The 22,012-nt window shown below is 39.6% G+C and overlaps 1 long non-coding RNA gene across 1 annotated transcript; it reads right to left on the reverse strand.

The window, feature by feature from the left end:
- Positions 1-267: 267 nt before the first annotated feature.
- LOC122810082 lies at positions 268-21,775 on the reverse strand. Its single transcript, XR_006366050.1, has 2 exons — positions 21,690-21,775; positions 268-331 (listed from the first exon to the last, which is right to left on the reverse strand). It is a non-coding gene; the product is annotated as an uncharacterized LOC122810082 (long non-coding RNA).
- Between the last annotated feature and the right edge of the window lie 237 nt (positions 21,776-22,012).

Raw genomic sequence — 22,012 nt, forward strand, 5'->3', positions numbered from 1 at the left:
GGGGAGTTTGCGCTGAACCTGTCAGCTAGGATGTTGGCAATGTCTGTGGTTTCAGTGTATTTTTTGTCATTTTGGACTAATTCTGAGCATATCTGGGAATTCCCACGCAGGTTCCTAACATAACTAAAGAAAGCCTTGTGATTATCCTTAGTGTCCTGTGCAATATTTCTCTCGAAGCTGGCCTTAGACGATTTTATGAGTGCCTGTAGTTTTTTGCTAATACTGATCAGAGATGCCTTCCCTTTTTGGGATTTTACTCTATCATGCAGTAGCTTCCGCCTTCTATTGTATAGTTTGTTTATGGCTGGGGTCCACCAGACAGGACGTCTGCCTTTGGAGGATTCGGTCTTGGTTTTATTTGTTAATAGCTCTTTTGATTTCTTCGCTGACAACTTATCTATCTCTTAATAAGGACTACCATTGTCACGGTGTAGTTTTTACCTTTGATATAACCTTTGTTATTGACCTCAGGTGTCACTTAATGGTTACAAAGAATGTTTTTTTGGGGGGTTCTATTACAAGTGCCCCAATGACCACTGTCTCGCAGCCTGACATTCAGACATCAGGTAGCTTCCACCGGTGGTATACCACTCATGAATGAACTCTACATGTTCAGGCAAGGTGTGGCAGCCATGTAGAAGGAGTGAAGCTGACACACCTAACTCAGACAAAGGAGCTGATCTCAAGCAAGGTTAGTGCAGCCATGCAGAAGGAGTGAAGCTGCCACACTTGACCCAGACATGGGAGCTGAGCTCATGCAAGGTTAGTACAGCAACCCCAGGCAGAAAATGGGAATGGGATTTAGGTCACATGATTTGATAGGTTAGGGAGCTGTGTTAACACATAGGGTTAGGGGCAGAGTGAGAGACAGGGAGGTTAGGTTTAGAGTTCAGTCTCTGTAGGTCTATGCAGTTCATTAAGGTCAGATGGAAGGGATAGGTAAATAAATTGGACTGGGCTAGTGGGAGGTAGAGTACTTGCCATTCAAAGCTACTGGGAGAGAGCAAGAGTGTCACAAGCCACTATCATGCAAACACTTGGACTAGACACTTCTTTGTTACATTCAGGGCTGCTAAATAAATACAAACATTTTTAATGCAATACTGAACTCATGAATTCAAATGAGTGAACACTTCAGTGGTGCTCTTCGTCTTAGCCATTCCTTACCTAGAAAGCATGTTGATAAAGTCACATAAAGATGACATATTACAATCTAAACCTGGATTGTCCTTTAAACATTTTCAGCGTATCACTGCATGCACATTATATCAGTAACACCCTGTGAATTTGTATCTTAATTTAATGTAATGTTCAGTTTGCATGATTTTCAGGGTATCTAATAGCGTGCAGCTTTTCTCCCTAGGTCTCAAATCCTGAAGGATGCTGTCTAGTATTACTAGTAGTGATAACAGTATATAATGAATAAAAAAAACCCTGCAACCTGCTCGACTAACAGACAGATGAGAATTAAGTAGAAAAGACCAGCCTGTGTTTGCTATTAGTAGGTTGGCATATTGTTTCAGAAGGAACCAAAAAAACATATGTAGGCCCTTCATCACATTTTAAGTAACGGAGTCATGTCCTGGTAACCTGTCATTTGAAAAATGTTCATCTTTAGAAGCAAAAAATATGTTACTTTACCTTTTTGATATACACTCTACATCATAATGTATACAATACATCTAGAAATCTTTTTCCCTGTTTTGGCTTCTGGTCTGGGCTATGGCTGAAAAGAGTTCTTAACGAGACTATTTACCTGGTCAACCCCGCTGTCAGCAAGACTTAGATATCATTGTTAGATATGTTCAATGTATTGTGTTGTGGAAAGAGAGTATTTGTTACCTTTGGCTGAAACACTGCAGCTTGCTATCTCACAAGCAGGTTGCACAATTGGAGGATATACCTGCATAGGTTTGGAAGTTTTCAAATTAACATTCAGAAGACTGATAACACATTCATTCATTCATTCATTCATTCATTCATAGGTTCATAGGTTCATAGGTAGGTACTAGGCTATTGGCCCTTGGGCCTATATAAGCCTAGCCAAAAAGATACCCTGGCTTTCGCCACCCAAGAAAATTATTTTCCTGTGCCCCTGTCAAGCAGAGCCACAGAAGTGATCCATAGGGAGAATTTCCCATTTCCCATCCAATCATCAAGATTTTATTTGAAGAATGCTAATGAGGAGCTTTGTTTGATATAGATAGGTAATTTGTTCCAGAGTATGGGAAGTCTCTGGGACAGGAATCTATCCCTCCAGCATGTTCTGTTTATTGTGGTGACAAGGTTTAGGTCCCTAGAGCATGTAGCTTGGGGGGATTGGGATTTCTTTATGTGGAGCATGTCCAACAGCTCTGAGTTTGACATAGCTTTGTATGTTAGGCAGAGATTGCCTCTAAGTAGGCGATATGCGATGGAGTAAAGCTGGAGTTTTTTGAGACGGTCTGCGTAGGGCATCTGTTTGAGGCCAGTAATTCTCTTTGTGAGGTATTTCTGCAGCCTTTCCAGTTGTTGTAGATGTCTTGTGAGGTACATACAAAATGGGGTGTTGTACAATATAATGGGTCTAATGAGTGACGAGTTGAGGGGAACAATGACCTCTTTCTTCCTGGATGAGAAACCTTTTGTGATGAGGTGTGCCATGTAGAAGGATTTCCTGACTACTGTGGCGATGTGATTATCAACGGAGAGACTACTTTCCATCTGTTTCCCAAGGTCTCTTATCACACTTTCAGTGTTAAGCAGACTACCATCTATGTGGTAGCTCATGGGTACAGAGTTTTTACCAAAGGGGGTGACAATGCACTTTTTGGCATTGAGCTTGGGGCCATGGCTTTGACACCAGGCATCTGTCTCAATGAGGCCCTTTTGTAGGATGTCCACATCGTTAGGAGTTTTTCCATTATGGCTCCTAGTTTGCAGTCATCTGCGAACTTCATTAGCCAAAGACCTTCTGTGTTAGCCTGTACTTCAGAAAAGTAGATACCAAACAGGAGAGGACCCAGGACTGAACTCTGTCCTCCACTTGTCACAGGTTTGAAGTTGGATTTGGAGTCTGCTACTTTCACAGTGTGGGTTCTGTCAGTGAGCCAGTTGGCAACCCATCTTGTGACATAGAGATTTATAACTAGTTTCGTGAGTTTAACTATAATTCCAGAGTGGGGGATGGTGTCAAAAGCCTTGGTGAGATCTAGATAGGCTGGGTGAACCACCTTACCCTCATCTACGGCTTTGGTGACTGCTTCAGAGAAGTCTATCAGGTTTAGGAGATATGATCTGCCTTTTACAAACCCGAACTGGGTGGGTCCAGAGCTTGGAGATTACCAATGTCTTTGTTTATAAGTTCCATAATGATACGTTCCATGGCCTTGCAGACCAGGCTTGTTATACTAATGGAGGGGCAGTTCCTGGGGTCTGTTGTGGCTCCCCCTTTGTGGAGTGGGATATCCATCGCTGTGTGCCATTCAGTGGGCACAAAGCCTGAGGTGAGGCTATCATTGAACATGGTGCTTAGGTGGGGTGCCAGTTCATTCTGTAGTTCAAGTAGAACGCAGCCTGGGATGTTGTCAGGTCCCATGGATGCTGTGTTCTTGGCATTGGAGAGTGTGTTTTTTTTACCTGTGCAGCCATGATTACAGGAACTTTGCATTCTTCCGGTATAGAGATGGGCCCTTTAGGGAGTGAGAGGGGGGTAAAGTTAGCACTGAACCTATCTGCCAGGATGTTGGCAATATCAGTTGTTTCTGTATATTTAGTGCCATTGTGCTGTAACTCAGAGCAGATCTAAGTGTTGCCATTGAGATTCTTGAGATAGCTATAGAATGTTTTGTGGTTGTCTTTAGAATCAGTGGCAGTTTTGTTTTCGTAACTAGCTTTGGAGAATTTTATGAGGGACCTTAGCTTCTTACTGAGGCTGACCAGGGAGTTCCCCCAGTCATGGGATTTTACTCTTTTTTTGCAACAGTTTCTTTCTTCTGTTGTAGAGTTTGTTTATGGCAGGGGACCATCAGATTGGCTTTCTTTTTTTGGAGGATAGCATCTTGGTTCTGTTAGGGATAGCACAATCTATGCACTCGTGTAAGTGCTTATAAAGTGCATTTGTGTAGGATTCAGCAGTCATACCTCTATTGTTCGTCTGCATGGGTGTTGTGAAGTTTGCCACTTCTGTCTTAAGAAGCTTGAAGTTGGCTTTGGAGACATTTTTTATGGTGGTTTCCCTAATGGGGGGGTGGGGGCGGGATGTGGATTTCTAGGGTGATTAGCTTGAGGTCAGCTCTGACCAACAAGGGATTGACCTCTGGTGTAGAACACCAGTCACCCATGTTGGTAATGACCATGTCTAGGATACTGCTGCCCCTGGTGGGGGTGTGGATAAGCTGATCCAAGGCATTGAAATTTATGAATTCCAGAAAACATTGAGCAAAAGAGTTAATACATGAGTAGTTTTCCCAGTTAATGGTGGGGTAGTTGAAATCACCCATTATTAGGGTGTTGGGTTTTACCCTAATATTTTCTAGTGTATCAAGAAATGAGGAGTGAGAATCCTGGGGCATGTTGGGGGACCTGTAGCAAGTTACAATTTGGATTGCTTTCTTGCCCAGAGTTGGTTGCACTTGGATAATCTCGGATGAATTATGCTGAGCAACTAGCCTGGAGATGTGGATATCCTTAATGAATATGGACACACCTCCACCTTTAGTGTTTCGGTCCAGGTTAGGTGGCCAAAAGGTGTGGTATGAATTATAGCCTGGTAATGCAGGGGTGCTCTCTGGAGTCTTAAACCAGGTTTCTGTCACTGCACAGATGTCGATGTTCTCCATTTTAAGGAGTGCCTCTCATTACACTTAGATTTTGCTTGCTTGTACCTGTTACGGTGGTAAATTTGTCATTTGAACCTTGCCTAAAAAAGGCACTATAGGGGTGGCAAGAGCCTTAGCCAGTATCCAGAATCCCAAGGGCAACAGGTGCAGGCCATCTCTGGCAAAGCATTGTGGTCTGTCAATCATGTGATCCCAGGCAGAAAGATACTGGATCCCCTTAGAATGACACCAGAAGCTTAGCCAATTGCTGAAGTTAATCATTTTGTCCTTGTACTGCGGTATCATTCTAGGTGATGGCAGGATGCTACTCAGGGCTAGGTTCATACCTACCTGCCAGGCTACAAGATCAGAGAGCTCCTCCATGTCTCTTTTCATGTAGTCCAGGGAGGTACATCTCAGGTCATTCATACCAACATGGACAATAACAGAGTCATATTTGTACTTGTTGTGGAGTGACCTGAGTGCATGCATTATGTGGCAGATCCTTGCACCCGACAGGCAGCTGACTGTAACTTTTTCCTTGTTTAGCCTGGTGAGTGGAACATCAGTGTGCCTGACTATAGTCACCTATGACTAGAATGTTGGGTACGTTGTTATGTCTTATGGGCTGTGGTTGAGTGGCACACTGAGTTTGTGGGCTATGTGTCATTTGGGTTGTGTTTGGAGGTGGAGGTTACTTGAGTTTCTGTTTTGGAGGTCTCTGTTGCTTGAGAAGATTTTTATTGAGAGCCTCTGTGAATGTAGATGTGTTTTGTGTTTCTATGTATCTGTTTTGGTGGTGCAGGTTTTGAGAGACTATGTGATGAGTGTGGTGTGGTGCAAGTGTTTACCTTCTCCCCTTGACTGTCTAGTCCAGCCTTGGGTGAAGAGAGCTTTGCTTCCAGTTTAGCTATATAAGTGCATCTCTCAAAGGTTGTAGTGTTGGGTGGTAGGAGAAGATGGTTGTCTGTGTACATAAGGCAAATGCTGCATTGCCCCAAGGTGCCCAGATTCATCAGGTAGACAGGAAAAAACACTGGGAGCTGACCCTTAGGCATGCCTGGATAGGTGCTTATTTATTAAGTACTAAAAATAGTTTTCCTCTAGACAAGTGAGGAAAGTTGAGTGGTGTAGTAATTTATAGCTTATTTAGTGCTTACAAGTTCTGAACAAGTGCTGAGCTCAAATAAACAGATTTGAGTGCTAAAACTAAAAAACTTGCTAGTTCTAAGGGAAAATTTGAAGAGTAGACTTTATGGTGCTGGGAATAGTTTAACCCTAGCTAAGCGGTGATGCATAAAGTGTTTTTTTTTTTAATATAACAGCAGCAAATGAGCAAACTGATTTAAACAAATTAACTAATTAACAAATAAAAAACTAAAAACTGAGCCCTGTTCCAGCAGTCTTTGATCAGTCAAGCTCTAACTGCACACTCCTGCCATTAGGGTGCAGGGGAACCTTCTCCAAAAAAAGATGGTCTGGATTAGTGCTCAAGTTATACAACCAAAGCTAGATTCAGCAGGTCTGAATTTAGTCTATGCTATAGCAAACAAGGCGTACCAATTTCAGAAAGAAACAGTTCAAATAAGCATGCACAATAAGCCTTTAACCAGAAACTCCCAGCTCAGAAAGGCAGAATCTACCCCCTCTTCCCACAAGAGTGCAGACCACACCTTCTTAATGTAAAATAACTGACCCAAAGCCCAAGTGCTTAAACCAGAACTAATACACTTTTAGAATAACAGACACTAAGCCTTCAATCAGCAACTCCCAACTTAGAAGGATTTAAGCTACCTGTCCTGCCACAACAGTGCAGACCACAAACCTTCTTAATGTAAAACAAGTAGTCTGAAGCCAAGTGCTTCAACCAAATGCTTAGAATAACAGTTACAATTTAATCAGGCTACTAACAAGCAGTAATAAATGCAGCAGAATAAGTGCAATTAAGTGCTTTTAAGAACAGGCAGCAAAAGCAAAATAAAGTAATAAAGTAGGAAGAAACACAAATACAATAAAAGCAGATGAATGAAGTGCAATTTTTTTATATAACTATTAACCAGCAAAAAAGCTCAAAACTGAGCCCTGTTTCAGCAGTCTTCAATCAGACAAGTTCTAACTACACAATCCTGCCACTAGCGTGCAGGGGAACCTTCTCCAAAAAGATGGCCTGGATTAGTGTTCAAGTTATACAAACAAAGCTAGATTCAGGATGTCTGAATCTAGTCTATGCTACAACAAACAAGGCGCACCAATTTCAGAAAGAAACAGTAGCAAATGAGCAAACTGATTTAAACAAATTAACCAATTAACAAATAAAAAGCTAAAAACTGAGCCCCGTTCCAGCAGTCTTTGATCAGTCAATTTCTAACTGCACACTTCTGCCATTAGGGTGCAGGGGAACCTTCTCCAAAAAAAGATGGTCTGGATTAGTGCTCAAGTTATAAAACCAAAGCTAGATTCAGCAGGTCGATGGTCTGGATTAGTGCTCAAGTTATATAACCAAAGCTAGATTCAGCAGGTCTGAATTTAGTCTATGCTATAGCAAACAAGGCGTACCAATTTCAGAAAGAAACAGCTCAAATAAGCATGCACAATAAGCCTTTAACCAGAAATTCCCAGCTCAGAAGGGGAATCTAGCCTCTCCTCCCACAACAGTGACTTTCAGCTTTTCCCGGTTAGGGGGTCGCCACAGCAGAACTCTGGTCTGCTCATGATTGGCAGTGGATTTTTATTGTGCCAAGTTGCCAGCCCGATGCCCAACCTTCAACAAAGGCATGCCCATTCACATTCACACCTATATAAATTACTTTAATGTCACTCGACCGCGGGGAGGACAGGCAGACTCCACACAGAAGGCACTCCAGCTGAGAATGGAACGGGAGAACCTCTTGCTGTGAGGCGACAATGCTAACAGCTGCAGACCACAAACCTTCTTAATGAAAAATAACTGCCCTGAAGCTCAAGTGCTTTAACCAGAACTAATACACTTTTAGAATAACAGACACTGAGCCTTCAATCAGCAATTCCCAACTTAAAAGGATGCAAGCTACCTGTCCTGCCACAACAGTGCAGACCACAAACCTTCTTAATGTAAAACAACTGGTCTGGAGCCCAAATGCTTAAAACAAAAGGTTTAGAATATCAGTTACAATTTAATCAGGCTGCTACCAAGCAGTAATAAATGGAGCAGAATAAATACAATTGAGTACTTTTAAGAAGATGCAAAAGCAAAATAAAGTGCAATTTTTTTAAGTAAAGTGCAAGGAGAGAGGAAGAAGGAGCAGAAGAAAAATTCAAGGTTAAGAACCTAAGTGGGTTGGCCTTCTCAAATGTTCTCTCTGTATTAAGTAGAGTGAACACCAGACTGGGAGGTGTGCCCCAGATCAAAATTGCAGTAGGGGTGGGCAACTGCAAAGCCACCAACTATAACAACACCACAAGAATGGGGGGGGCAGTTTCAGGACAGATGAGAAACAGAAAACAATGCAGAAAATATATAAAATAATTCAGTCAGGCAAAATTAAGACAATGCAGAACTCTGAAAGGTTAAAATGCCAAGAAATATACTTATCAATCAGTGATATATTTCCAGATTGTTTGAGAATCATACATCAGCCAGAACACCAGGAGTTTCCAACAGTGTATGCAGGAATTGACAAACAGAAACTATTTTTAAATTAGCAAGCCTTGAAGCAATCAGATAACACAAAAGCTGTTAGACCAGTTTTATAAACTTCACCACATGAATAGGGGGGAAGCAGTTTCAGGACAGATGAGAAACAGAAAACAATGCCAGAAAATATATAAAATAATTCAGTCAGGCAAAATGAAGACAATGCAGAACTCTGAAAGGTTAAAATGCCAAGAAATATACTTATCAATCAATGATATATTTCCAGATTGTCTGAGAATCACACAACAACCAGAACACCAGGAGTTTCCAACAATGTATGCAGGAATTTACAAACAGAAACTATTTTTAAATCAGCAACCCTTGAAGCAATCAGATAACATAGAAGCTGTTAGACCATTTTTATAAACTTCACAACAGGAACAGGGGGGAAGCAGTTTCAGGACAGATGAGAAACAGAAAACAATTCCAGAAAATATATAAAATATATTCAGATGTGAAATCTGACCTACCTGATAAGCCAATGCATTTTGTGTATGCATACAGGTAATTTTATACACTACTGTTATTATATGACTATGCATACACGTAATTTTATACACTACTGTTATTATATGAATATGCATACAGTTAATTTTATACTACTGTTATTAAATGAATATACATACAACAGAATAATGATGACACTGACAAATGTTTAATTTTGCTAACACTGATATCACTCCATGCAAGTGCTTATGCATTTTGAATAGAATATTCTAGAAATGTCATTGTTGCCAACAGTTTGGAAGATGAAGCATCAATTCACCACAGACTGAAGGATGGACGGTCTACAGAACTTTAATGTTCTGATGCTGCAAACCAGTAGATGTGACTTAGGCTGTTTCACCACATGACGACTAACACATATCTACAATATCTGTTACTAAATTGTACTATTCTGTCTGAAGTTATGAAAAGTAAACATTTTTTATAATTACAAACCACGTCATGTTTACAAGAATGCCACAGCCAAAGAAAATTACGTAAGTTTATACCATGTTTTGTTTTGAACAGAAGGGTGGCAACTTTCACTGCAAATGAAAAAGACAGCATGTCCCAGCCCACGTTAGGACTTCCTTCTCAAAACTGATACCTAATTGTATCTTTTAACATGGAAAAAGACAATGTGTCCCAGCGCACGTTAGGACTTCCTTCTCAAAACTGATACCTAATTGTATCTTTTAACATGGAAAAAGACAGCATGTCCCAGCCCACGTTAGGACTTCCTTCTCAAAATTGCTACCTAATTGTATCTTTTAACACGGTGTGATGTGCTTTCCTAGCTCTGCAGTTTTCCAATGTGATTGCTTCAGAATGCAGTTATCAAGTTCTTTTCTCAAGAAATGGAAACAAAGTAAAAATAATAAGGGCACAAAGGCCCAAATCAGGGACAGTTTTTTTTTAATGCTACACTAACTCACTTAGAAAGTTCATAGAATATGTTTACATCAACATGCACTCTCTGAACAAGTATGAAACTCTAAAGTCTGATAATATTGACTGGCTGTAATTCTTAGTGATTTACCAGAAAACTAAAAACCTTATGAGTGACAGAGCAAAAATATAAGGTAAAATCAGGGACATTTGAGGGGCATGCCTCAGAAAACTGTTACAGTTTCAGGTGTGTCAGGATTTTTACATTTTGGAGATACAATGAAGCACTAATGTGCATTCTGTTCTTTTCTCAGAATTAGTGCAATGCATATAAAGGGAAGTGGACAGAACAGGATACCTGAACCTTTACAGAAAATAACTATTTTATTTCATCTACATTTGTGTAGATACTTTGGGTTATGGCCAGTTTACATTTTGTGATAATACTACTGAGGTATTTCAGTGTGCTGTGTTGTATGTTTTGCTATGATGCAGTGAACTTCAAACTTTATTAGTAATTCAAATAATAATCTATAATTAAGTTTAATTTTGAAACATGGGATAGTATGATCTGTAGAATACCATACACTGATTTTGTAGAGGAACTTGGAGGTTCTTATACATTCATAGGCAAACAACCACCAATGTCTTTACAAGCCTAGCCATGCAACTCAACCCAATGTTGTCCCTCAAATCCTTGGATGCCTATATAGTGGGGTGTGTTAGTAAGGAGGTAGCTAAGGGTTATGTGGGGGGAGGGTGTGTTAGTTGGAGATTAATTTACTTACTGTCAACCTCTGTCCATAAGAGACATTGGGTTGAGACTGGGGTTGAATTTGCAACTTTTCATCCAATGATCAAGGTTTTGTTTGAATAGGTTCAGGTCTGAACTTACTTCATGTAGATGGGGAGCTATTTCCATAGCACTGGTTTCATTTGACACACATATCCATCTCTCCAGCACATTCTATTTATGTCACAAACAAAGTTCTGGTTCTCGGATCTAGTGTTTCTGGTGCTTTTTATTTTGCATATGTGTAAGAGATCTATCAGAGCTGAATCTGAGGATGCCTTATATGGCAGGTATAGATCACCTTTCTGTAACCTGTAAGAGACTGAGTATAAAGATAGGGCCTTGTGGCAATCTGGGTAGGACAGGGTATTCATACTCTGGATTCTCCTGTTGATGTACCTTTAAGGGCATTCCAATGTTGCAAGTGTCTGTTTAGGTGCATGCCAAATATGGCAATTTACTCAAAGATGGGTCTGATAAGAGAGAGTAATACTGTAATGTCTTTGGACCTGGATGCCGTAACCTTGCTTATGAGTTGGGCAACACAGAATTATTTATTTTTTTTAATATCCTGGCCATGTGTTAGCCGAGGGCTAGATTACTGCCTACATATGCTCCAACATTCCTAGCAATTGGGTCAACTCTTAGGGAAGTTTTATCAATGAAATAAATAGCTTGGGTGCATGATTTCCCAAAGGGCACTATAATTCATTTCTTTCTGATGAATTTTAGTCTGCAGGTTTGGCACCAGTCATTTGTTTGATTTAGACCCTCTTGTAGGATGTTGGTGTCAAGGGGGAATCTATGATAGCTCCCACTTTACAGTCATCTGAGAACTTGGTGAGCCAGAGGCTTTTGACATTAGCCTTGACATCTGAGAAGTAAATGTCAAATAGGAGAGGGCCCAACAAAGGAGTTCTGGGGTACTTTGTTGCTGACCAATCTCCTAGTGTAGGTGGTCTCACTGATCCTGAATTCTTGGGTCCTATTCATGAGCCAGCCAGCAATCAAGTGAGTTTTGTAAGGATTTATAGCTTGTTATGAGACTTTGTCGACACTATTTCAGTAGGGCATTGCATTGAATGCCTTGGCCAGGTCAAGGTTGGCAGTGTGCACCATTTTCACCTCATACATAACCTTGGTGATCCTCTCAAAGAAGTCTACCAGGTTGAGTAGGCAAGATTTTCCCCTACAAAGCCAAATTGGGATGTTAACTCTACCTATAGGTAGTCAATGTCCTTGTTGTTCATTCCCATGATAATTCATTCCATGGCTTTGCATATTAGACTTGTCAGACTAATGAGTCTGTAGTTCATGGGGTTGGTTGATGGTCCGCCCTTATGAAGAGGGATGACCATTGCAGCCCTCCATTCACTTGGCATGTAACTTGTTTTTATGTTGTAGTTGAAGAGTGCCTCAAGTGATCTTGCTAGGTCATGTTTTAGGCTATTGATGAGGCACCTCAGGATATTGTTAGGGCCCAATGAAGCAATGTTTCTGGCCTTAGTGAGTGCCAGCAGGACCCACTTCCTGTTGATAGTTGAGGTGATATACTAGAAGGAATTTCACAGGAGGTAATAGAGTGAGTGGTAGGTGACATTACAGCTAAATTTATCTGCCATTAGATTCACTTTATCAGCCTGGTCAGTGAAGGTTGTGCCATTTACCACCAGTTTTGCACATTGTTGCGTGCTACCTTTAAGGTTCCTGGCATAGCTGAAAAAGGCCTTGTGAATGTCCTTAGCCTGGGAGTCTATCTTGACTTTGTCAATGGCCTTGTTGGACTTTATTAGACCTCTTGGTTTCTTGTTTAGTTGAATTAGAGAGCACTTGTCTCTATGAGAGCTGTTCTTTCTGAGTTTGACCATGATGTTTTCTCTTTTGTTATATACCCTGTTAAGGTAAGGATTTTACCAGTGGGTGTTGTTTTTGGTGTTAGATCTCAGCTTATTTCTGGTATGTTTGGCAGCCTCAATGCAGCCATTTCAATGTTTGTACAGAGTTTCTGCAAATAGTTATGCATAGGTAGGTGTGTTCCTGGGGTTTGGGAGAGCTATACATTTTGACAAACTGGCACTTAATGGGATGTAATTTGCTTTAGACTTGTTCCTAACTGTTTTGGGTTTATCTGGGGTTTCCATGTTGATTTTTATTTCAAGGGAGACAGCTTTGTGGTCTGACCTCAACAATAAGGACATGATGCAAGTAGGGATGTGACACTCCCCCATATTGGTGAGTTCTAGGGCCAATATATTTGATACTCTGGCTAGACATCATTTACACTCATGTAGACTATGATAGACTCTTATTGGTACCTATGGTGCAGTGACTTGAGCACTTGCATGACATTGTAGATACTAGCTCTCAAATCGTTATCTTCTCCTTGCCCAGGTTACTGAGAGGGGCAAATGTGTGTTGTACAATAGAATCCCCTATGACAGGAGTACTACACAAAGTGTTTACTTGCCTTATGGGCTTTGTTCTTGGGGATCATTGGACATATGCTTATGTGTGGTGTTGGGTGCTGCTTTTGGTGTGTGCTTTAGTGATCGCTAAGTGTAGGTGCTGCCATTTGATGGCTAAGGAGGTCTTTGAGGTTAGGAATAGATTATTTTAAGAGTCTTAGCATTAGAAGGTCTATGTGTGTCATGACAGGTATGTCTGAAGGATGTAGTGTGTGTGTGTGTGTGTGTGTGTGTGTGTGTGTGTGTGTGTGTGTGTGTGTGTGTGTGTGTGTGTGTCTGTGTGTGTCTGTGTGTGTGTGTCTGTGTGTGTGTGTTTGTGTGTTCTAGACAGCTTTGTTTGTAAGTGAGATTTTCTACCTCCAAGGAAGTTATGTATGTAAATCTCTCACATACTGTGTTCATTTCTTTAAGGATTAAAAGGTTGCCTGAGTACATGAGATATATTACACTATTTGATGGTGTAATAGTGCAGCAGTTGCATTGTCACCTCACAGCACAAGGTTTTCCAGTTTGATTCTTGGTCAGGGTGCCTTCTGTGCAGAGTCTGCATGCCCTCCCTGTGTCCGTGTGGGTTTCCTTTGTGTGCTCCGGTTTCTTCCCACATGACAAAGACATGCATCTGGAGCATTTTTCCCCAAGGCCTCTGCTGAAAATTGGCTTCATTCCAAGTCGGACTTTCCCAGTAAACAAATGAAAAATAAATAAATAATAAATAAATACTATTATATAGGAATACCTGTAGTGTAACATCAAAGTGAAAAAATGTTCTGAGAAGAGAAAGTCATTATCTTATGTTAGTCATGGAACAACACAGTTGTATTACTGTTTTATGCTGCTGTGTAATTGCTTATTATAGCAAGAAATACTACTGGCAGACTTCAGTGCTATTACAATATGTATGTGTTAAGAAAATAAATATGTATCTTACTGTCTATGTGGAAAACAGATAAAAATACATTATTTGTGGAATGTTCAATGAAAACGCTATAAAAGATGACAGCCATTATGAGGATGCATTCCATGCAATACAGTGAAAACATCATAGGTTCATAGGTGTGTACTAGGCTAATGGCCTTGGAACCTTTACAAGCCTACCCCATAGAAGTTCCCTGGCATTGTCCTACCTGATGTTAGTTCCCAGTGCCGCTGTCGAGTAGAGCCACTGGAGTGACCCCCAGGGTAAATTTTCTTTTTCCCATCCACTCATCAAGATTTCTGTTGAAGAGACCCAGTGAGTTGCTCTACTTGACCTGTATGAGAAGTCTATTCTAGAGCATGGGCAGTCTCTGGGTTATGAACCTGTCCCTCCAGCATGTTCTGTTGATTGTGGTAATGAGGTTGAGGTATGTGGAGCTTGTGGTGCAGAGGGATTGGGATTTCTTTAGATGTAGCATTTCTAACAGACCTGGGTCAGACATGGCTCTATAAATCAAAAAACAGAGATCGCCTCTAAGTAGGTGATATGAGACAGAGAATAGTTGCAGATTTTTGAGCCTGTCCATGTAGGACATACGCAAAAACAAATGAAAAAAAATCAGATTGCGTGTGTGTGTGTGTCTATGTGTATATGGCTGCATGTGTGCCTACATTTATAATGTATGTAATGGTGATAAAAGGGTTGCAATGTATTTTCAGTATATGATGGTATGAATTAAAAAGCATTCTATGTTCACAAACAAAAAAATGATTCAGGGTCAATAGATTCTAAAGTAGATTTTAACCCCCCCTCCCCCATTACCATCATTATAATTGTAAATGGGCAAAGAAAAGTGAATACTGCCCTAAGCCAGATCACAACAGCAAGCACTCATGCTATTTGAAAACCACTGTTTAAAATATTCCATTCATAATCATCCAATACACGCAGTCCTGTCTTTGTTATGTACCTCATGTCCTGTATCCATGATGACCATGGACACTCTACAGTAAGATATCATGCACGAAAATGAATGTTTTATTGCAACACAACTATTTTATCTGAATCCATTTTGTATGCAGGATATTCTATCATTATGTCTTTTATCTTACTTAGAAATCAACTGTATTTTTTTTTTCATTTTTAAAGTTACCTCTGTTGATGAAACATGCAGATTATATTGCTTGCCTTGACCAGCTTGGGTTTGAACATTGACCGTGGTCACACAGCTGCAGAGAGAGAAGAGAAAACATCACACACAGTGAATCACTGCTGTCCATATTTTAGTTTGTCTGTGGTTGGGTGACTGTAAGTTAATATATTTAAGGAAAGCATTAGTGAGGGCAAAGTCCCCTTGCAAAAACTACTCTTGAACAAGTATTTTCTGTTAATGAGATAGGTTAGATGAAATTTCATTTGATTAGGAGCTAGGAAAATAAGTAGGCTCATGCTGCTAGGAGTTAGGACAATTGACATTTAGAGCAAATGTGTTGCACGTTAGTACCTGCAATACACCCATTTCCCACTTTTTCTATTTCTTTTAGGGCTGCTACAATAATCTAGATATTATTTCATGCAGTGAGTAGAATGCAGAGCTCATGTAATTCAAATATAGATGGGATTGGGGTATTTGCCCTTTTCCCCATTGTAAATGTTCTCAGAGTTGGAATATATAATTAACAGGAGATGTGGAGAGGTGCAGGGGGGCTTCTTTCTGCATTTTTTGACATTTCAGATCTCCAATTCTCCACCATATTAATTTTAATGTTTTGAAATCTTGTTGTTGTTGTTGTTGATGTTGTAAAATAGCCCCATATTTATATGAGTGTATGCATGCACGTATGTGCATGTGTGTGTGTGTGTGTGTGTGTGTGTGTGTGTGTGTGTGTGTGTGTGTGTGTGTGTGTGTGTGTGCATGTGCGTGCGTGCGTGTGTGTGTGTGTGTGTGTGTGTGTGTGTGTGTGTGTGTGTCTGTATATATATATATATATATATATATATATATATATATATATATATATATATATATATATATTTAGATAGATATACTGATACAGAAAGCTATCATTGCTATCATTCCCCGATACCTATGACCTATACTTTACATTGATCCTTGTTGGTCAATAATGACAGAGACTGGGTATGGCAAAGATGTCAGGAAGAAAAAGTATATCTGTGTCAGTTACCATAACCAGTGCAAAAAATGTACTTATGTTTTTACTCAATGTGCTAGTCTGTAGACAAGAGGTTTAGAAGAAGGACAAGTTCATATATGTTTCAGTAAAGATGATGAAAAGCTCATCATCAGTATTCAAGGTAGAACAGGATTATTATTGGAAAACCCAGTCTCAGAAGTGTGTTTGAAAATCAAATTATGAAAATGTAAACAGACCACACTTCTTTATGTTTCTAGAAGCAAACCTAGGATGTAAACCCATGGTTTAACTTAAAGCTTCCTGTCTCCTGACAAGGGAAGTAAAATGATTATGAACCTAGGAACGTCCTTGCAGCTGTTAAGCTTTTTACAAAATCATTTTGATGATGTATTGCAATAGTAAAGTGGTACAGTTTTGAGTCCTGCACCCAAAATGTTACTGAATCAGTGATTGTACACCTGACATTAGAAAATTAAACCAAGACTGTAATTATAGATAAAACATTAAAAATCATAAAGGTTATTAGAAAATAGCCCAACATTTAAATGCCCTAAATACTACCTCAGTATTAGAAGCAGAAAATAAAACTATATAATATTTGCAAGATAAGCCACTAGAATTAACACTTAACATGTGCAAGAACATCACTATAACAGGTATGGTCAGGAAAAAGTATGGCTTGCAGCAATGAAAATGCATGCTATAGCCAGTTCAGCTGGTGCAAGGCTTTTGGATCTGATTTTGATCCAAATGGGTCAGAATTGATTATTGACCAGGAACCTGGAATGCCAGCTGGGGAGGAATGTGAATGTGCATTCAGTGCTGGCTCATGCAACTTGGCATAATTAGGAGAATCTGCCCCCTCCCCCCCATAGTAACACTATCTCAAAGGAGGCTTAATATTACAAATCTTGTGTCTTGAACTAGAACTCTATGAGTCTATGCATCGAGAAATGAATGGCACTCTAACTGGGAGCTACTGGTGCACTGAAGTATATAATTACATTGACTTAGACATTCTAACATTGGACTGTGACTCCCAGCAATAAGAAGAAGGATTTTATTGCATATAACAGAAAATCTAATGGGCACTGAGGAAACTGTTGTTAGAAAGACAGGCTCTTGCTCATAACCAGAATTCGAGGTATTTATCTCCGTTGTCTTCTAGCGATGTGGCTTCTTTTCAGAAGGAAGCTGGCCACTCTGGCCTGGAGGAAGAATGTTACATGAGATACATAGTCAGATTATAGAAATATAAGGGGCCAAAAATAAGATAAAAATTAAAAAAAAAACCTAATTTATCCAAAGCTGAGGCTTCTTAAAGGTTGAAACTAAAACACATATCTAGTACAAAGTATATACAGTAAAAATATGTATAGCTTAATTATATCAGCTAAAGATATGTGCATGTAGATTTTATTGGCCTAACAAAATGTTACAAACCAAGGCAGATCTGTATCCTTATATATTATAATGAGAAAAATCACACAGACGTTAATGTATAATAAGCATCAAACTACAATGGTAAACTGCAGTATACACTGCATAAAGAAAAATAAACATTCAAAAAAGCAAACCAATGAACAGCACTGCAGGAAACTAATGAAAACCACAAAACAGTAATACAAACTTCTGCAACATTAAAATGAATAAATACGTCCAATGCAAATCAAAGGGAAATGTATGATTATTGTATAAAACAAAAACATTACTACATAAAAATCAACCATATAAACAAAGCACAAATATCAGGAAAAAACTCAATAAATCTAAAACACTAATAAAAACACAACCAATAACAATATGAATATGTGACCACAAACAATTTCAAGCAAGGCCACAACAATCAATACCTATATCTATAAAATACAGCAACTAAAACATAAACAACTTACTAAACATTCCACAAATGTACAGGAAACCTTCTACAATATCAAAAAATATAATGATGAAAATATTCAAAGAAAAGAACAGAGCAAAAAAACTCAATAAAATAAAATACAAAAAAAAACCAATAAAAACAGAAAAATATGGAAGAACTGACTAACGCATCTACAAAAAGGAAAAAGTGAAACAGCTCCTGCTGAAATTCTGAGAATCAAATTTGTGACTCCAAAAATACTGACACAGAGTAAGCAAGAATATGAAAAGTGTACAAATTCCAAGACTGCAACATCTCAGACTATACCACAAAATCCAAAGTACAACAATCTCAGAGTTAATACCTACTAATAGAAGACATATCAGAAGAAGCAACTACCACTAGTAAAGCACAATAGTGTATAATGAATATCAAAATTCAATAATTAAATGAAAAGTTAAGAATACTGATATAAACAAGGGAGAACTGAAAGGAAACTAATAATTATAAAAAAAATCCACATCAAACAAAACAAAAAAATCAAAAATTAGGAAAAAATGATAAAAGTCAGATATCATTATTTACAGTAAAAATAATGGAAATTGCATTGCAAATAAATACACTGAAAAAATGAAATTCATAATATTCAAAAAATCTGAAAAAATTAGAAAGAAGCATAATCAGCATTTTACCACATCTACATTTAGAAATGCAAGAAATGTGCTAGGCTAAATCTACAATAAACTGAACTACAAAATCAAAAGTGAACTGTCTTATGTAGCTGCTATACCTAATAAATGTAACATTAATTGTATAAATTATACTGCTAATTAATAATACAAATAAAACATGTCAGAGTGTATATAAAATAAAACAGTGTAAGAAACTTCTCTGTGTGGAAGATTTTCAGTCCATATATTTCTAGTTAATCACTGTATATTAATCAGATCAGACAATAGTAGTAGAAGTAGCGAACGTAAACTCGTCAAGTCAAAAAGTAATAATAGAAAATATATAATTCTACAGCATTACTAAGTATTCAAAAGTAATCCAAGCAAGGCAGGCCATCTGTTTCCAGTCGAAAATCCTTTATTAAGTACACAGACAAGCGATCCAAGTAAAACAAAAATAGAGTAATAATTTCCTCACAAGCTTTCTAAATATATATACTTTTTATCAGGCATGGGAGTGGTTTATTGTGCTGTAAAACAAAGTGTTATTGGTACACATGTTAAATTCACATTCCCTTCCCCCATCAGTGTGACATTCGAGCTGGTCTTGCCCTACCTAGTAGCTGTCATAATAATATATAGCCCTAAAGTACTTTATGGTACATCTTATTTAACCAAATTATTAAGTAGATTATTAAGTCTGTGATTTTATCCAAGGCAATATACTACATGGCTGGAAATATATCAACCTTAGTTCATTTTGCGATCAAAAATTATATATAAATATATACATATACATTTTGCATGTAAAAATCAGTTTCTATTTTCATAACCTATTGTTAGCAAAGATCGCTATCGTCCTTCTAGACTTCTTCAGGTCTGTGTACAAGAACCCTAAAAACCTATATAATTGTATAATTAGTTGGGTTCATAGGTTCATAGTAGGCTATCTGCCCTAGGGCATTTATAAGCCTAGCCAGAGTGTGTTTGGTTTTCGCCACCCATTTTAAATTAATTTTACTATGCCACTTTTTGAGGTTAGTATACTGTGCCTCTGTCTAACAGTGACACAGAAGTGATACCCGGGGTAAACCTATGATCTCCCATCCACTCATCAAGATTCCTCTTGAAGAGAGTCAATGAGGGACTCTGCCTAACCTGGACTGGGATTTTATTCCAGAGTAAAGGGAGCCTCTGGGTTATGAATCTGTCCCTCCAGCATGTCCTATTTATTTCAGTGCTGAGGTTCAAGTCTCTCGAGCGCATAGCTCGATGGGATTTGTATTTTCTGAGGTGCAGTATGTCCATTAATTCCGGGTTGGACATGGATTTATACATCAGGCACAGATCGCCTCTGAGCAGGCGGTATGCCACTGAGTAGAGCTGGAGTTTCTTTAACCGGGCAGCATATGGCATCTGTTTGAGCCCTTTGATCCTCTTGGTGAGGTACTTTTGGGGTCTTTCCAGTTGCTGCAGGTGTCTGGTAAGGTACATCCCAAAAGGGGCATTGTACTCAATTATGGTCCTGATGAGGGATGGGTAAAGAGGCACGATTACTTCCCCTGATCTAGATGTGAATCCCTTCATGATTAGGTGGGCTGTATAAAATGTTTTTCTAACCACTTTGGCCACGTGGTTGTCAAATGAGAGATTGCTATCAACTTGGGTCCCCAGGTCCCTAATTACTTCTTCTGTACTTAATGGATTACCACCTATGTGGTAATTTGTGGGCACTTTGTTTTTGCCAAAGGGGATGACTATACACTTTTTGGCATTTAGTTTGAGGCCATGGCTCTGGCACCAGTTGTCTGTTTCTATGAGGCCCTTTTGGAGGATGCTTGTGTTGGCTGGAGAGACAATTATGGCGCCCAGTTTGCAGTCATCTGCGAACTTGGTCAGCCACAGTCCTTCCGTGTTGGCCTGTACCTCCGAGAAATATATACCGAACAAGAGAGGTCCCAGAACTGAGCCTTGTGGGATGCCACTTGTAACTGGTTTGGAGTCTGACATGGCTCCAGCAATTCTAACCATGTGGGTTCTGTCCTTGAGCCAGTTTGCAACCCATCTAGTGACATAGGGGTTTATATTTAAGCTGGTGAGCTTATCTATAATGCCCGAGTGGGGTATTGTATCAAAGGCTTTTGCGAGGTCCAGGTAGTCTGTGTGGACCACCTTCCCCACGTCAATGGCCTTGGTGACTGTTTCAAAGAAATTGACCAGGTTTAAGAGGCAGGATCTGCCCTTAACAAAGCTGAACTGGGTAGGATCCAGTGTCTGTAGGTCCCCAATATCTTTATTTATGAGGTCCATGATGATCCTTTCCATAGCTTTGCAGACCAAGCTAGTCAGGCTTATGGGGCGATAGTTTCCAGGATCCGTTGAGGCACCACCTTTGTGGAGAGGGACCACTGTTGCTGTATGCCACTCTTTAGGTACATATCCTGTAGTAAGGCTGAGATTGAACAGTAGTTTTATGTTTGGGTTTAGCACTTCTTGGAGTTCATGTAGGATGCAGCCCAGTTCACCGTCTGGTCCCATTGATGCTGTGTTTTTTGCTTTGGAGAGGGTGGCTCTTACTTGAGCATCTGAGATGTCGGGGGGGCAGCACTCTGCTGGGATAGATATTTGCCCTTTTGGTGGGGAGGGGGTGTAGAACTTTGCACTGAACCTGTCAGCTAGGATGTTGGCAATGTCTGTGAGTTCGGTGTATTTTTTGTCATTTCGGACTAATTCTGAGCATATCTGGGAATTCCCACCCAGGTTCCTAACATAACTAAAGAAAGCCATGTGATTATCCTTAGTGTCCTGTGCAATTTTTCTCTCGAAGCTGGCCTTAGACGATTTTATGAGTGCCCGTAGTTTTTTGCTAATACTGATCAGAGATGCCTTCCCTTTTTGGGATTTTGCTCTATCATGTAGTAGCTTCCTCCTTCTATTGTATAGTTTGTTTATGGCTGGGGTCCACCAGACAGGACGTCTACCTTTGGAGGATTGGGTCTTGGTTTTATTTGGGATTGCATGATCCATGCATTCCTGAAGGTGTTCATAGAATGTGTTTATAAAGGATTCTGCGGTCTGCACCGTATTTTCCACAGGCCCGGGGGCTTTGAAGGATTCCATCTTGGTTTTGAGGAGTGTGAAATTTGCTTTAGAGAAGTTTTTCACTGTGGTTTTCTGGGCAGGGGGTGGGGTCGGAAAGTGAATATCCAGTGAGATTAGTTTATGGTCTGATCTTACCAGTGAGGGATACACTTCCGGTCTGGAGCATAGAGTCCCCACGTTGGTGATGATCAGGTCCATTATG

The sequence above is a fragment of the Protopterus annectens genome, chromosome 8.part1 (genome assembly GCF_019279795.1).
Source record: "Protopterus annectens isolate FY-2018-M chromosome 8.part1, PAN1.0, whole genome shotgun sequence".
Lineage (NCBI taxonomy): Eukaryota > Metazoa > Chordata > Ceratodontiformes > Protopteridae > Protopterus > Protopterus annectens.